We start from the raw sequence: 18036 nt of genomic DNA on the forward strand, positions 1-18036 counted from the left end.
GAGTTTCTTCGAAATTCACCATATACCACACGAAATTTTCTAATTCACGATATACCATTGAGTTTATGTACGTTAGCACAGAATATCATTAATGACAACTGCCGTTAGTGTGCCGTTTGTGGTAAATTAATAATTCACCATATACCAATTACTTTTTTTATTTTCATCAAATACCATTTTTCTTAAAAATATACCCGTTGGAATTATGATAAACATAGTGCAAAATTTTTATAGAATGTACAGTAACACATGCTACTCTCTTTATAGAAAACTCTAACAATCAAACAAGAGAAAACTCTGTCACTCATCAGCAACCAAAGTGCAAATCTAGCTTAAGCAAATGAATGCATAGCTGATACCTATTAACTGCAGGAGTTAACAAGTCGACGCAATTTCTATAAGAGAGCAAAATTTGGAAAACAGAATCCAATAGAGTATCAATTAGGAAGAGATAATAATGAAGCTTTCCATCTCCGGGCCCAAATTTGAGCTCCTTCAGGAATGTGTCATTCTCCATGACATCCAGGGCATTAAAAACATCGTAGTCCTTGGTCTTTGCTATAATGAGAGCATCATTCATGAGCTGAATCAATGGGGTTTTTGTAGCCACATTGTAGTAAGAATAGGCAGCCTTCAGAGTAGAATAATTTGCATTGCCAAGGATAGTAGAAGGGAGAGTGTAAAAGCTGACAAAATCCGTGATCTCATGGGTCAGAGGACTTTCAACAACATAGCCATCAACTACGTTGTCTTTAGGTAGAAGCCAATGCTCAACATCTTTTTCATCAAAGTCGGGTGCCACAACAAACTGCTTTAAATAACCCCTCAGAAGTCGAGTAACTGCTGGAACATCACGCAGTTCCATCTTCCTAAAACCTGGTGTAACCGTAGAATCGGGTAACTTATAGAGCTTAATAGTACGACTCATAGTCATTCTCGGGCCAAGCCTTGAAAATCCAACATCAATCAACTTCTTAGGATTAAGAGACCTATGCCAATATTGACAGCTTGTTATAGGTGTTGGAATGACAATACCGGCAGTGTAAGCAGCCTGCCATATATTTTCCAGATGAACCCTTCTAGTCACCTCCTTAATCGTGACAGGTGCAAGCCTCTTTGACCTGAGCTTTTATGAACACACAAGATATTAACCTCAGCCATGGTAACAACCTCATCACGAACACGTATCCTTGCTGGCACACCTGTAATAAAAGCAACCAGCTTTTTCGAGGTAAAGTTGAATCACCAAGATCCTTGAATTGTCCAACAGGCCTTGAATCACTAAGAACAATTAAGAGTTCCCCTACTCCCCAAACAAAACACTCATGCAAATTATGTAGGAATGTACAGTAACACATGCTACTCTCTTTATAGAATTATACTAGATTTGCACTAACCAAATTAAGTTAGATCTATTATAATTATTAATGCAATAAAAAATAAGATGAAAGATCAAATCTTTAACAAGCAGAAATGGAATTGAGCACTTGCACTACTACTTCACATGCAATTACACAAGTGTCGGGAAAAGACGTGATCTTTATCAACAATTAAAAAGAATTAAATTTTTAATCACAAACTTACATTTTTTACACCATAAAATTAAATCAAAGTTACAAATCTAAGAACCCAATTGTACCCTTCCTTCAAGATTCAATAACTTTGAACTCTTTAAGAGTCAATCCCCAAAAACCCAAAATACAAATCAACTAACCAAAAATTAAAAGTCTCGGATTTCAAATAATCATGAGATACAAAATTTTCAATCTAGGTAAAATGCACAAGATTGAAATCACATAAAGAAATGAATATAGCAGCAAAATTTCAAAGAGAGGATAAAGATTTAGAGAGGTTTTACCTGTAATTACAATGGTGATTGGAGTAGATCTTAAGCGGGAACAGAGAGATATGTAGAGAAAGGAAGGGAAGGGGAGATATGTTAAAGTGGAAGTATAAGCGGGAGTAATTTACCGCAAACGGCGCCTGTTGAATGCGTAAGGGCATACTGGTAATTTACCACAAACGGCACACTGACGACAGTTGTCATTAATGGTATCCTGTGCTAACGGATGTAAACTCAATGGTATATCGTGAATTAGAAAATTTCGTGTGGTATATGGTGAATTTCGAAGAAACTCAGTGGTATATCATGAAATATCCGAAAGATATTATATAGGATGTAGTTCAAATTGAACATGTTAACAATACAATTGAGAATTATAAATTGATAATTGATGTTTTATGATCTAACTCAATTTTGATCTTATAAGTTTCAATTGTTGTTTAAAATTAAGTATCAAATTGTATATAGATATTATACATCATATAAACCAAATTGAATATGTTGATAGTAAAATTTTTACATATAAATTAACAATTGATGTTTTAAGATCTAACTCAATTTTAAACATATAAGCTTTCATTATCAATTTAAAAATAAGCATTCCAAATGTATATAGAGATTACAACACATTTGAATTGATTATTTGAATCGCTCCATACCTGTATCGATCATTTGAATCGCTCGTTTGTATCGACATAATTGAATAGTATAATATCAGTATTCTATATGCACATAATTGAATACTATAATATCAGTATTGAAGATTACTATTTTAGCGACATACCTGTACCCTAGATTAGTTTTATTGCTTTCTTTATTTTCTTTCATTTAAGCTTTCTTTATTGTCATCAACATTTACATTCAAATTTTAAATTCGCGAACTTCATTTTATGTAAGTTTCTTTCTCTTTATTGCTTTCAAGTTCTTTATTGTTTTTTTTATTGCTTTCATTTCTTAGTCATTGCACTTGTTATTGTTCTTACTCTTTTATTTCTTCGATAGAATAGCTATTGCTTTCCTTATTGCTTTATTTATTGTTTCTTGTTGATTTGATTCTAGTTTATTCATGCTTTCATTTACGATTTCATTTATTTCTTTTTCCTTAATTAGTTTTAATATGAGAGAGTAGTTCTTTTATGGGTTTCGATTAGTGAAACCCTAGAAATTAGAAATCGTGTTTGATGATTAGAGGTCATGTTGAGAATCACATTTGTCGGTTGATGGCATTCGATACGAATCTTGTCTTTCCACTCCTAGGGAGACAAAGGGCGATTATGGGTCATTCATGTGACTATTGGGGTGACCACAATCGCCGATTAGTTTATTGATTGTTTTGATTACATTTTGATTCTCTTCATTAGTTTAGTTCTCAGTGACCAACCTTTTATATAACCTTTCTAAATTGAGAGTTAGAGTTTAGCATCCTTTGTCCTAGTGGTTTGATCACTAGTTGCAAATTTGATTCATAGTGCAGTTTCATGGGCTATAGAGATATATAGATGTCTAGTCATTTACATAGGTATGTATAGAGATACATATTAGACCGACTTACTTGATGTTCTTTAAAATTTTTGGAGTATTTCATTGTTATATTTAGTGGATTTCTTTGACATGAGTATGACACTATTCTCATATAATGATTAGTATTCTCTTAACATTCTCAAACATCGTGCCGTAAAAGGAAGTTATAAAGGAAATGTTCAAGTTTGGTAAAAGTTAAGTAGGAGTTCTGGTTATACAAGACTGGATAAGTCCCCTTATTATTAATATTGGTGTCATTGGCCTCTTGAAGAGTTAAAGTTGAAAATGCATGGTTGTGCTCAAATAAATTAAAGAGTTAATCGTTTGTTTCGACAATTAAAACTCAAATTTCAAGAAATAAATTTTAACATTAGTATAGATGACGTGAGTCGTCATTATGCTATCAAATTTTAACATTAAGTGACTTAAGGAATTTAAGGTTACACACTTGTTCAAGGACAAATGGGAGATTGAAGGAGATTATTGTCCTTTGTCCAAGTGTAATTACTATATATGAATAGGACGAATTATGGAGATAAAATACATTCAATTATTTTAGATGGTCATAGTGTTTTGCTAGAAACCAACTATGATCTATATCTAAATATGATTAGTTTACTACTAGTATAATTAGGTCCTATGAGGTCACACATATAAATAATCGATCGGATATATATTTACACCAAGAACATAAGATGCTCATTGGATACTTTGTATGAGGAGTTATACATAGATTGATTATATGTTTAATTGTGAATTAAAACATGTACTTAATAATCATAAGTGTTACTTGAAAAGTAGAGAGTTACTAGTGGTTTAATTGTGTGCTTTAATTAGGAATTAATATAAACATTATTTATCTACATCAATACATGTAATGAGTATATGAAGAGATGATACATGGTATATAAATAGATGCACTTTGTTCATCTTTTCCATAAGCATTCTCTTTTCTAGTATTCTCTACACACTCTTATTATCCACCTAAAATGTAATGAGAAAAAGGGGTTTTCTTATTCCGCACTAGCATGCGTGGTATCCGTTCGATGCTTGTGGACCAACATTAGAGCAATGACATTTAACGTTCCTTTATCTCTTTTTGGTAAATTTTATACTTGATTATGTTTGTGAAATTCACGCATCAAGGGTATGATATTCTTCTATATTTGATAATTCATATTATATGCATGTGTCTATTTAGATGTTAAGGAATAGTTTCTTGCAATTCTGCTACATGCATCTAAATTCCTATAGTTTCTTGTTGTGATTTTGGAGATGATGGGGTGGAACGGAACAAGCTAGTGTATGGTAAGTTGCACTCGAGGTGTTTTGATAGGACTCTTGGTAGTGAAAAGGGTGTTGTGAAGGAGGTGATTACTGAAAAGGAGCCTAGTTTTTTTTCACGTGGGAATTCACAAGAATGATACTATAAGGAAGATTATGTACAATAAAAAATTAGGAGGCGTTAAGGCTGAGAGAAAGGGGGTTGGTAATTCTTGTGGTGAGGATAATGCATCTCTGTGTGAGGTTCAGCAAGGGGGTTAGGGAAGAGTAAACTTTAGGACACTGATGTTGAGATGGAGGAAGGTGATTTGTCTATGAAGCGATCTTGTGTTAATCGTGTTGATGTTCTTACTCAACTTGATAAAGTAGCGGACGTTGGAGATGATTAACATCGCAAACATCTATGAAAATCTTTAGTTGGAACTGTCAAGGGCTTAATAACCTTTTAACATGGAATGCCCTCCATACTTGGTGTTGGAGAGAAAGAACTCAGTTAGTTTTATCAGAGAGTCCGTTATGGAAGAATAAGCTTTAAGTTGTGCGTAATAGATGTGATTTTAATGAAGGTTTAGTTGATACTTGGCATGATTTGGAGGTAAACTTGGTCGCCTTCTCTTTCCATCAAGTTTGTCTTGAGAATAAGAATGATAGAACGGATACGGGTTCTTGGTTCACTTGTGGGTTGTATGGGTGGGCTGATAGGCCTAATCTTTTCAAACCTGGAATTTTTTAAGGGTGATTAGGAGGGAAACTAAGGGCCTTTGGTGATTTTAATGAAATTTTAAGTGTCAATGAAAAAGAGGGAGGTGCGATTCGGTGTGAAGAGATATGGAAGCTTTTCGCACTTGTTTGGATGATTGTGGGTTAATGGACTTAGGTTACAAAGGTAGTATGTCTACTTGGAGTTGAGGCAATCACCCTTCAACTATGATTAAGGAGCGTTTGTACCGGTTTGTTGTCTGCTCAATTTGGAGTTGAGGCATGCCCTTATTTTGTTATACACAGACTTAAGACGCAAGATGATTATGATAAGAAGCTATTCGATTCAAGTCTCTCTGGTTGTCGAATAAGTATTGTAAAAAGTTGGTGTCTGATGCTTAGAATGATTTTTTAGGAGCAGACATTGAGGTTTGGATTGAACTTGTACTAGTTCTCTTTCTTCTTGGACAGATTTCACTTTTTCTGTTCTTGAAAAAATAATAAAACATTTTGAGAAAAAGCTTTTCATGGCGCAAAGGTGTCTCGCGAATGCTACAATGATAGCTAACTGTGAAGCGTTAGCAGATGAGTTGAATGAGCTTCATCATTTGGAGGAGTTGTATTGGTTTATGAGAGTGAGGACTAATAAGTTGAGGTATGGTGACAAAAGCTCCAAATATTTCCACCTTAAGGTTAGTTCGACAAAGCATTGGAATATCATTAAGGGGTTATATGATGAGCATGGTATTTGGAGAACTAGTAAGGCTGATTTGGAGCGTCTTATTTGTCCATTTTATGAAAGCGTCTTTTCTACTAGCTCTCTGTCGGGTATTGAGGAGGCTCTTAAGGGGCTTGGTGCTGTTGTGACGGAGGAGATGAATGTAATCTTAGAGAAGAAACCAACAGGTATAGAGATTCAACTTGTTAATTTTTCAAATGCACCCTACTAAAGTGCCACGTATGGATAGTTTTTAGCCTATCTTTATTCAGAAGTTTTGCGATGTTCTAGGGGAGGATGTTATATGTGTTGTAAAGAAATGGGGGAAAAGATTAGTTGATCTAAAAGTCATTAACAAAACTTGTATATCCATAATTCCTAAATGTAATGTTCCATAATCATTGGCAGATTATAGGTCGATTAGATACTGTAATGTCATCTACAAGATTATTTCCAAAACAGTTGCAAATCATTTGGAGGTTTGTTTAGGTGACATTGTTTCGGTCAATCAAAGTGCTTTCATTTCTGGATGGTTATTTACGGATAATGCTCTTTTTGCTTTTGAGGTTTTCCACTTGATAAATCAAAGAAAAAATAGGAAGTAAAACTCTTTTGGTCTTAAGCTTGATATGTGCAAAGCATGATGACTCAATTTTGGTGCCTCATGCAATTATGAAAAAACAGAGATTTCCTTTAGCAAAGGGGTGCCTCATACAATTAGGCAACAAACACTAATGGAAAAAACCTCCTTTGCTGCGGTTTTTTGCCCATCATATGCTTTGATTTGACCCACAATTTTTGTGTTAGCAGCTGATAAGAGAAAGTTAAATGTTGCAGTTCAAAACCGCAGCATATAAGAGACTATATGCTGTGGTTCTAGGTGAACTGCATCATGTAGTCTCCTTTTGAAAAAAACAAGAAGGTTGAAGAAGAACAAAAAGAGCAACAAACTTTCATGGGTTGAACAAGAAGGTTGAAGAAGATGAAGAGCAGCAATTTTCATGGGTTTTGAAAAAACATTAGCATTTTCGTGGGTTTTTGATGTTGCTGTATTAAGGCGGATTTTTTTCAAAAAAACAACATAGGGTATATGCTGAAGTTCACAGAGAACCGCAACATATAATACATTATATACTGCGGTTCTCTGTGAACTGCAATATATACCTTTTTTTTGCTCAATTTTTGTATTACTTTTATGCTGCGCTTTTATAAAACCGCAACATATGTTGCGTGGCATATAAGGTTTTTTTCACTAGTGAAATAACAAGGGTATTGGGTATTCAAGAGAAGGATAGATACTCGAGATATTGGGGATTACAAACGCTTATTAGCAAAGACCATATTCTCATGTTTGAAAGAAAGGATCTGAAAGAAAGTTTAAGGTTGGAAAGAGAAACTTCTTTCGAGAGCTGGTAAGGAAGTGATCTTGAAGGTTATTTTCAGGCCATCCCCACATATATGATGAGTATTTTTAGGCTTCTGGATGGTATTCTGGATCATATTCATTCAATGATGACTCAATTTTGGTGGGGTTCTTCAAATGGTAAACATAAGACTCATTGGCATTGTTGGGACAATTTATGCCTCCCTAAATGCAAGGGTGGTATTGGGTTTAGGAATCTCAAGTGCTTTAATTAAACCTTGTTCGCTAAACAAATGTGGTTCCTCTATAACAAAGCAAATCACTTTTGGCCGCTAATCTAATGATGTGCTTGAAGCTAGAAAAGGGTAAAATTCGAGCTTTACATGGCGTAGCATGTGGGGTGCTAAATCCCTTCTCTTGGAGGGTCATGGTTGGCAGGTGGGAAATGGTGAGGCTATTAAGGTTAGGGCTCATAAATAGATTAAGAAAAATAGAGTTTTTATTAGTCTGATTCTCTTACATGAAGATGCTATAGAATTTAAGGTGGGATGTCTTATAAACCACGACACTATGATATTGGACATTGATAGGGTGTGCAAAAATTTTGATCAAAACTTTGTTCAAGCTATTCTCTCTATTTCCTTTTAAACGTATGGAGGTGTTGATAGGTTATTTTGGAGTTATACTAGGATTGGTTCATACTCGGTCCGGTCGGGTTACTGTCTTGGAGTTTTGGGGGCGAAGCAGAAGAAAGTTAGCAGTGGTGAGGATGGTTCGGATAAGATGTGGAAACATGTTTGGAAAATAAATGGCCCTCCAAAGCTTAAGCATTTCTTATGGCATACCTGTAATAATTTTATTACGGTCAATGCTTTACGATTTTATAGACATATGTCTCATTCCCCATTATGATAAAGATGTAATGTTCTTTCTGAGACTTTGTGTCATGCTCTTTTAGATTGCCATGATGCTCAACTTCTATGGCAATCTCACCCAGTTGCTAACATTATACACAATGGTCCTCGTGTTTCTATTGTGAACTAGTTTGTTTGGATTCATGCAAACACTAATCATGATATGATTTGTTCAAGTTATGCTTCTTTATGGGCGTCTTGGTTTGTCGAAACAAGAAGGTGATGGAAAACCAACAGTGTAATATTGTGCAATTATCGGCTTTCTTTGTTAAGATCATTCCTGATTATCAACTATATACTCAACGGTGGTCGAGGTTCGACCACCTTCTATTATAAAAGATGGTCAGTGGAAGGTGCATGAATGTGGCTGGAATAAGGTAAATTTTGATGCTTATTTGGGGCTTGAGTTTAAGCTTAGTTTAGAATTTTTGATACGGGATGAGGCTAGGGCTGTATTGGCTACAGGTACACGATGTACTAGGACGAATCGGGGAGTGGAAGAGTCGATAGTGATGGCTGTTTGTTTTGGTCAGGAGATGGCCTTGGTTTTAGGTTATGAGAAAGTGCAATTGGAAGGTGATGCCTGCAATGTTATCAATTATGTGATCTTAAAGAAGGGTTGCACCCCTATCCATGTTCTATATAACTACTTATTTGCTTTGAGTTCTTATTTTAGTTATTTTTCATGTATTTTTATCCGTAGCAGCGGGAACACTGTAGCCTATTTGATAGGTAGTTGGGATACGATTCCTAATTAGGATAAAATTTGTATGGATTCTTTTCCTCATGGTCTTCGAACCTTGGTTGAGCTCGATTTAATATAAGATGTAGGTGATTTTCAAAAAGAAAAAAAAAAGCACCCTTCCCTCAATTAGTCTTTAAGACTCATTCAAAAAAATTGCAAATCCTATATTTATAGGACAACCATCTTGGATTGCTAATGAGATCAAAAATTCTTAGCTCTGTAAACTTATATGGAACACAATAACAATTGTTAGCATTTAAGCAACTGCATTCACTGCTTTTACAAATTGATGTTGACATGGGCGAAGCTACATGGGGGGCCGGCGGAGGCCTGGCCCCCATGCCGAAAATGCAACCCTTTGTATTTTTACTTTTGGCCCCATTACTAATATATGATTTATAGTTTTAATAGTGTAAAAATATAACAAAAATTACTATAGCCCAATGATTGTAGTAAGACATTTGCAGCATAAGGAATTAAGGAATCGAATCCTAATTCAAACTATTATTTTTTAACAAACTAATACATTTATATTATAATGTCATTACTCTATATATTTCATAATTTTACATTCATCTTTTTTTATGTGTGTATTCATATTTGTGCTATCTTAATTTTAATAGTATTTTTTTGAGAGACTTAAAAGACGAATAATAGAGTTAAAACACTTGTTTATTTTCAAAAGATATAATTATGGAGAAGCTTCAACTCTAATTCTTGAATATAATTTTACTATGCTGCAAGTTCATTTAAGTCTATAATTTTAAATTTTTCATAATTAAATTAATTTTTTTATATAATAAATAATAGGAGCGAAGCAAAGATTTTTTGAGGCCTTATTTATTTTTCTGTTGTCTTTTAAAATGAGATCATTTATTATATTCAAAGATAATTTTTTTTTTCACTTAAAAAAAAGTAATTCAATAAAAAATATTTCAGAACGTTTTATTACTTTAAATATAAAAAGGTTTACAAACGAATTATTTTAAAAGTGTTGCTCTTGACTGGGCGTGAATTGCACCACAATATATAATATAATATACTTTTAGTGGGATATATTTAGTGACATTTAATTTAAATATCACTACTTTAAATTTCTATTTTGTGTATATAATGGATTTAGTGATATTTATTGCATAATAAAAAATGACTTTTGCGACATAGGTTCTAATGACATTTCTCATAAATGTCAGTACAAATTATAATGACAGTTTCATATGTCACTAAAGGCAAAATGAAGTGTTATTAAATCATTTCATAGTGGAACTTAAAATAAAACTAATAATTATTACACTAAAAATGTAAATAAGTGACGCTTTTTAATGTCATGTTATTCTATATCGCGAAAAGTTAATTTGTTGTGGTGTCATTTAATATTTGAGGCCTCTTATTTCTGAGGGTTCTAGGCGGTTGGCTATCCAGAATTCCATATTAAATAACACTTGTAAATAATTTACTAATATATCGACTATTTGGTCCCCCTAATCTAAAATCTTGGCTTCGTCCCTGGTTCATGTCGAAGATGACCAGCTTTGCAATGATAGGAGAAACGAAATTAATGAGAAAATGAATTTTAGGGTTAGTTAAGTAAGCTTGGTAGAGGTAACAAATTAACAATGGAGTATAGGGTAAGTTTGTTGCAGTATTTTGAGGTGTAAGATGTTAACAATGTCATTTAATTGGTAATTTACATAAACATAATTGACCTTCTATGTTTTTTTTAAAAAAAAAATAAAAAATAGAGCTTACGGTGGTGCATCAATTTACCAAATTATGGGTTCACCATATGAATAAAAAGTCAGAAAAAATTATAGTGTGGAAAATCTAAAACGTGTTATTGTAGAATTTCCCAAAACTAAATGAAATTATCATTAATCAACCAAAATATAAATTAAGGTATGAATGGACTATTTATTGAAAATTTTCAAAAAAAAAACAAATTACTTTGTGCCATTAAAAATTAAAAGTAGGGCCGTAAAAATAGATCCGACTTGCAATGCCGTTCGAAACCGACCTGTATTCGACTCGTTGGTTAACCCAAGGTGCGGTGACCTAGAACCAATCGAAACTGACCTGATGTTGACCTGTAACTCGATATGTATCGATTATTATAGACTCATAATCAACCGGCACCCGACTCGAGAACAACCCACACCCGAGATTAACCCGACAATATAGTTAACCGAACTCGATTTACACCCAACTTGTTATAACTCGAACCCATCTTTAACCCGATAGCTACTCAACATAATCCCACCTGAAAGGACCCATAACCCATACCTGAAATTAAACCTACAATGTGATTTAGTGTACTCGAATATTTGATGCTTTGTGAATATTTTTGAAAGAGAAATCTAATCATCCAAAACCATTAGAGTAGTAGAGTATTTTAGTGGTGGTTTTTAGGCATGAAGGTCAGGAATAATGAGAATGAAAAGTGGACGGTAACGGTTTTGCCATGTAATTTGTCTTTTATTTTTTTTATCTTACAATACTTTTTATTTTAATTTGTCCTACTTATTTTATTTTATTTTATTTCTGACAATTGTGTTACTCTTATTATTATTATTATTATTATTATTGTAGAATTTGTTCCAGACTTTTAGACATTTAGTTTTATTAGCTTTTAACACAAAGACTAATAATAAAAGCATAGTGAATTTAAATAGGGGGATATTTATAAATAAAAGAGAATATATAAAATCAAAATTATTGAGATCATAAAGTAACAGAATTGCTAATTTATATTGTGTAAGCTTGTTAATTAGCTTAATCAAGTTCAGTTTAGAAAAAATAAATGTTCGATTCAAATGAATAAAATTTTTTTAGCTAAAATTAAGTTTGATTTAGCTGCTTCAAGTTTTATTCATCTAAAAAATAGTTTAATTTATCAACATCAAGTATTTATTATCCAAACATAACTTTGATATAACTGAATTAAGTTTATTTTTGGTAAAAATAAGTGTGATTTAGTTGAATAAAGTTTAATTTAGCTAAAATAGATGTTTGATTTAGTTGAATCACATAAGCTAAATTTGATTCAGTTGAATCAAAATTTACTCATCTAAAAATAGTTTAATTCTATGGCATTAAGTATAGTTATTTTAAAATAAGTTTGAAATCGCTGAGTCAATTTAGTTTAGGTAAAATAAATTTGATTTGGCTAAATCAAGTTTAGTCATCTTTATTTTAACCGACCCATATCCGAAGAAGAACCAAATGCACAACTATAAAAATGATATAATCGATTCGAAGTCAACCCGAACCCAAGATAACCCGATTCGACGTTAACCTAAATTGAAAAATGACCTAACTCGTTGTTTAGCCGAACTCGATTCAACCTGCAGTATAACCGATTTAGATCCGAACTGCATTAATCTAATCCGATATAAATCCGAATTAGAATTGACCTGTTCCGAAACCGAAACCGACATAGGCCCGTACTCGATTAAACCCCTACCTAAACCGACCCGATTCAAAGTGGCATATTACCTGAAAACCCGAACTCGAGAATACCCGAACCCGATATAACCCGACCGAGTAACCGAATTTACACCCCTAATTAAAGATTCTCTTAATATGGAAAAGTGTGAAATCTTTCACGAGGGTCCCAGTATGAATGACCGCATGTGTCAGCAGAACCACACGCTGCACCGTTAGAGGTGTTCATTCAGGTGATCGGATTGGTTTCGAATGGGTGTCATTCGGTTCGATTGAATTTCATATCAGTTATTTTTCAAATGCGTGTTATGGCGGGTCACATTCGGATCGGGTCGGTTGAAAATCAATTATTCGAGCTATCGAGTTTGCATCGGTTTAGTATCGGTTGAAGTTCGAGTCGAGTGTCAATCAGTCTCGGGTTGTTATCGGTTAATAATTGGTTCGTTTTTATCGAGTACAAATCGAATCCGGATATTTTTTTCTAGTAGAGTTCGGCTACGAGTTACTAATTACTATCGATTGAGTCATTGTCACATTAAGTTGCTAGTCATTCATGACAAGATTGTCTTTACTTAAGGGCAATAGTTAAAATGCAAATCATTAGTAATTATTACTTTGTTACTTTTACTTGTAAATTAAAATTAAAATTCTATCATTTTTCATCAAATTTGAATTAAATAGTTTAATAAACATTGACCATTGATTATTAACTCTAATTATAACCATGTATTTTAAAATTTAATTTGTGAAAATATCTATCACTTGATTAGATTAACGAATAAGATGATAGTTGCTGATATTTCTATGATAGAAATTGGTTAAAATTGGTTCAAGTTAAGTCGATTTTAGCCGGGTCGAGTTCGGTTACGAGCATGATACGGGTCGGATACGACTCGGTTGAGTCACTATTAGGATCGGGTATTCTCGGTTAACAGTTAAATGTCGGTTATAAAAACCAGTTGCAATTCGAGTTCAGTTTCTCATTTTCGATTGTCAATCTGTTCGGGTGCAACTTCGGTTAGGGTAATGTTGGTTCAGTAAGCCTTAAAAGAATGCATTTTCGGGTCGAATTTTCAGATTGGATCACATTTGAATAGCTCTATGCACCGCTACACCTCGTGTCACTCTAATGCGGTACACTAACTCGTGTCACCGACTCTTTTAAAACATTAATTTCGCTACAATCCTGCCATTCGGTAATCCAAAATATCCAGCTTCTCTCTTTGTTTTGTTTTTTTTTTTTGGTTTACTTTTTGAACAATTTTTTCAATAAGTTTGCATATTAATATCTATCATAAAAAATTTAAAAAATATGTAATATAAAAGTATACATTAAAATAAATCTAAAAAGTTCTTATATAAAATTTTAATCAAAATTTTTCTATACAAAATAGAATATCCAATTTGAAAACTGTTAACAGTTTTTCAGATGACAATGAGTCAAATATCATTTATGTACTCCAAAAGCAATCAAATTTTCTTTCACCTTCGGCTTCGACTCTCATTCGGAATTGGACTTTCTGTCCTCCAATTAAAAAAAAAACAAAATTAAGTAATCAAAATTTTTTCAACTTCAACTTCCATTCGGGATGAGTTTCCGGTCCTCCATGTTAAAAAACAAAATTAAAAAAAATCCTTTTTACAATAGTACTTCATGGTACGTAACAGTAATGTCTATTAAAACACAGTGCTTTACCCAAATAATAATATACACCCTTCTATTCTTCCTATTAGTCCTATTTACTTTTGGATTACTATATACTTATCACTCTTAATATACATTTTATTTTTAATCTATAAGTTAAAATATAATTAAGTGGTATCCTGTTTGATTCGTATAAAGAAATTAATAATAATGCGGAAAATAAGAGTTATGGCCAGTAAATACCGATTTTGTATTACTTAATCAAAGAAATAATACTCCTATTTATACAAGATTAAATGGACACTTATAAGAAACAAAATTAGTACCAAAAATAATTACAAATCAATAATATACCCTAAATAAATAATATTCCCTAATTATATACTTTCCTACACTCCCCCTCAAGTTAGGTCTTCGGGTCACTAATACCTAACTTGCATAATGTTTGTTCCAAAGCTTCTGAGGTAACTACCTTTGTCAGAATATGTGCCAGCTAATCTTTTGTTCCTCCTTATTATCTCTGGTTATGATCATATCATCCACATAGATAATCAAACACGTGATATTATCATTCTGCCTTTTAAGAAACAAAGTATGGTCAGAATTGCTTTGTTATAGCCAAATTTTGTCATTGCTGTAGTAAATCTCCTAAACCATGCCCTTGGAGACTGTTTTAGACCATAAAGAACTTTGTTCAACTTGCATCCTTCCCCTCGATTATAGTTACTAGAGAAACCCGGGGGAGCCTTCATATACACTGTAACAGACTCAAAATTCTTAACTTTAATCTTCCGATTAATTATTCCGAATTTTCAATTCAAATCTCTAATCCTTTGATTATCCATTTCAAACCATCTTTAATTCCTAAATCTTTTCCGATTTTATAATTTCTTTCAAATATTAAACTTTAAAATATTTGTTTAAAATCTTTTTATAAGCACTAAAATATTATTTTATTATTTTATAGTATAAAAAGTAAAATTTTATTATTATATTCACGGTTTTGTAAAACGTTACGTTATAACTTTCTTCCTTAAACTAACATTACTACTTATTATTTTAACCTTATAATTTTGATTTAATTATTTTATACATAAAAATGAGTCGTATTTTTATTATTAACATTAAGTATAGTTCAAGCAAAATTTTAAATAAACTACATATTTTCATGATCAAATTTACCCATTATTTTAAAGTATATTCACTTGTACATATTAAAACAAAAATTTGATGAACAAAAATCCTTCTTTGGTAACCCATGATGTTCATCATTTACACAAGCTATCACCATTTCCTTACACAAGCTAACCTTATTCTACACTCCAACCTCTTACACATTCACTTACACACTCTAACTCTTACACATTAACTTATACACTCTAAATCACTTACACAAATTAATCTTCTTCTATACTCCTAACGTTCTTTTTCATACAATCTAATGAATTATAAAGTTGCCCAAACCCATTATAAATACCCTCCTTAGTCATGAGATCACTTACACCACCATCATCAAATCTTTCTAACATTCTTTCTTATATTTTCACTTCATTAAAATCTTACTACATTAATACCTTTATTAATTGAAGAAATTCAAGAACATGGAGCTTAGAACACTCTTTATTTAGCTTAAATCATCATCATTATTTCGGAGCTTGGATTAATTATCTTTGGAGCATTATTATCTATCTTGGAGGGTCTTATTTATTATTATTTTCCTAATTACACTAGTGGAAAAAACCTCATTTGCTGCGGTTTTTTGGCCATTATTTGCTGCGGTTTTGGCCCCAAGCAATAGTGATAGCAGTAAATGGCATGTTTTAAAAGTTGCGGTTAAAAACCGCAGCAAAAAGGAGCATCATTTGCTGCGGTCAGCCTCAAAACCGCAGCAAATAAAGAGGACTATTTGCTGCGGTCAGCCTCATAACCGCAGCAAATAATCCTCTTTATTTGCTGCGCTTTTGAGGCTGACCGCAGCAAATACTTGGGTTTTTTTTTTCCTTTTTCGTTTTATACTAATAATAATCCAATAATAATGTACAATATAATAACAATGATTAATCCAATAATCCGAGTAATTCTTAATAAATCACCATTAATCTCTTTGTAATAATAAACTCTCACTCGATCGTATAAATAATATAATATTATGTACGTACATATATATAATATTATATACATTAATTAAAGTCCTAAAAAATCTATACTAATTACAAAAATTAGCAAGATACGCGGTAATCTTGTCTTTTAATTCGCGCATCTCTCTACTTCTCAGAGGGCGTGTTTCCCTCGGAATGTCGTATAAAACCTATAATATAATATAAAATTAAAATATTTATATAAACTTATAGATTTTACCAATAATAATAATTTAAGAACGTAACAAATACTTATGGCTTCTATATTTTCGACTCCAAACTTCTTCACGGATTTTATAATATCGTCTATGTACTTCAGCGCGTAGTAGCCGCAATCAACGGACCCAGAAGGTTTTTGAAAGTACTAAGAGAAAATAAATGTTAGTGCCAAAAAAAGCTTAAAAACGCATAAAATCACAACTTAACACGTAATTTCTAGCATATGACTATGATTTTCAATTCTAACCACTTCAACACAATTATATATACCAAATAGTGTTGTGTGCCAAGTTTTGTGCAAAACAAACCAAGTTTGAGCTACTTTATGCGCAAAAGTGCTAAAAACGCTTAAAAACGCATCAAAACGCAACTTAGCACGTAATTTCTAGCATATGACTATGATTTTCAATTCTAATCACTTCAACACAATAATATATACCGAATAGTGTTGTGTGCCAAGTTTCGTGCAAAACAAACCAAGTTTGAGCTACTTTATGCGCAAAAGTGCCAAAAACGCTCAAAAACCCTTAAAATCGAAACTTAACACGTAATTTCTAGCATATGACTACGATTTTCAATTCTAACCACTTCAACACAATAATATACCAAATAGTGTTGTGTGCCAAGTTTCGTGCAAAACAAACCAAGTTTGAGCTACTTTATGCGCAAAAGTGCCAAAAACGCTTAAAAACCCATAAAATCGGAACTAAACACGTAATTTCTAGCATATGACTACGATTTTCAATTCTAACCACTTCAACACAATAATATATACCAAATAGTGTTGTGTGCCAAGTTTCGTGCAAAACAAATCAAGTTTATGCGCAAAAGTGCCAAAAACACTTAAAAATGCATAAAATCGAATTTGAGAGCTCTATATAAGGAGATAGCAGCTGCATGTAATAGCACGTGCGTTTTAATTAGGTGTGTGTTAATATAGCCGTTATGTTAGTTGAGAGCTCTATTGAACCATATTGGGATGGTTCAAGGATGACTAGTACAAGAAGCAAGGATGCAAAGCAAGGCAATGAGTCATATTTAAGAAATGAAGCAGATTCAACAATAAAAAAAGAAGATTCAGAAACTTCAGCAAAACAAAGTCAGACAGAAACTCGCAAACAGCTGACCTTGCAGCCCTCTTCCAGATCAACCAAGAAAGATTCAGTAGCCATGCAAGGTGGATTTGGAATCTTGGTACTTGGGACTTCGCACCTTGGTCCAAGGACATTACTATACATCATTAAAAACCCATGGAAATCAATGATGAAGGTCAGCCAGTCAACAGCTAGTCTGGAACAGAACAGAGGACAACTGCTTACTTCCGCACTGACCAGCTAAGTTGAGGACTTGTGCTAGAATGAGCCTTGACTCCTTGGGGGACTCTAAGGGTAGATTTGGAATCTTTACACTTGGATCTACCTACCATGATTCAAGGTTACAATTAAAAACCATTGGAAGAACCCTAGACAAGTGGATGAAGGTCACCCACTCAACAGCTGGTTCAAA

At 32.9% G+C, this 18036-nt stretch overlaps 1 pseudogene; it reads right to left on the reverse strand.

Moving 5' to 3' along the window:
• Window positions 1–307: 307 nt before the first annotated feature.
• LOC130799402 (glycylpeptide N-tetradecanoyltransferase 1-like) lies at window positions 308–2671 on the reverse strand (annotated as a pseudogene).
• Between the last annotated feature and the right edge of the window lie 15365 nt (window positions 2672–18036).

The sequence above is a fragment of the Amaranthus tricolor genome, chromosome 14, assembly GCF_026212465.1.
Source record: "Amaranthus tricolor cultivar Red isolate AtriRed21 chromosome 14, ASM2621246v1, whole genome shotgun sequence".
In the NCBI taxonomy this organism is placed as follows: Eukaryota; Viridiplantae; Streptophyta; class Magnoliopsida; order Caryophyllales; family Amaranthaceae; genus Amaranthus; species Amaranthus tricolor.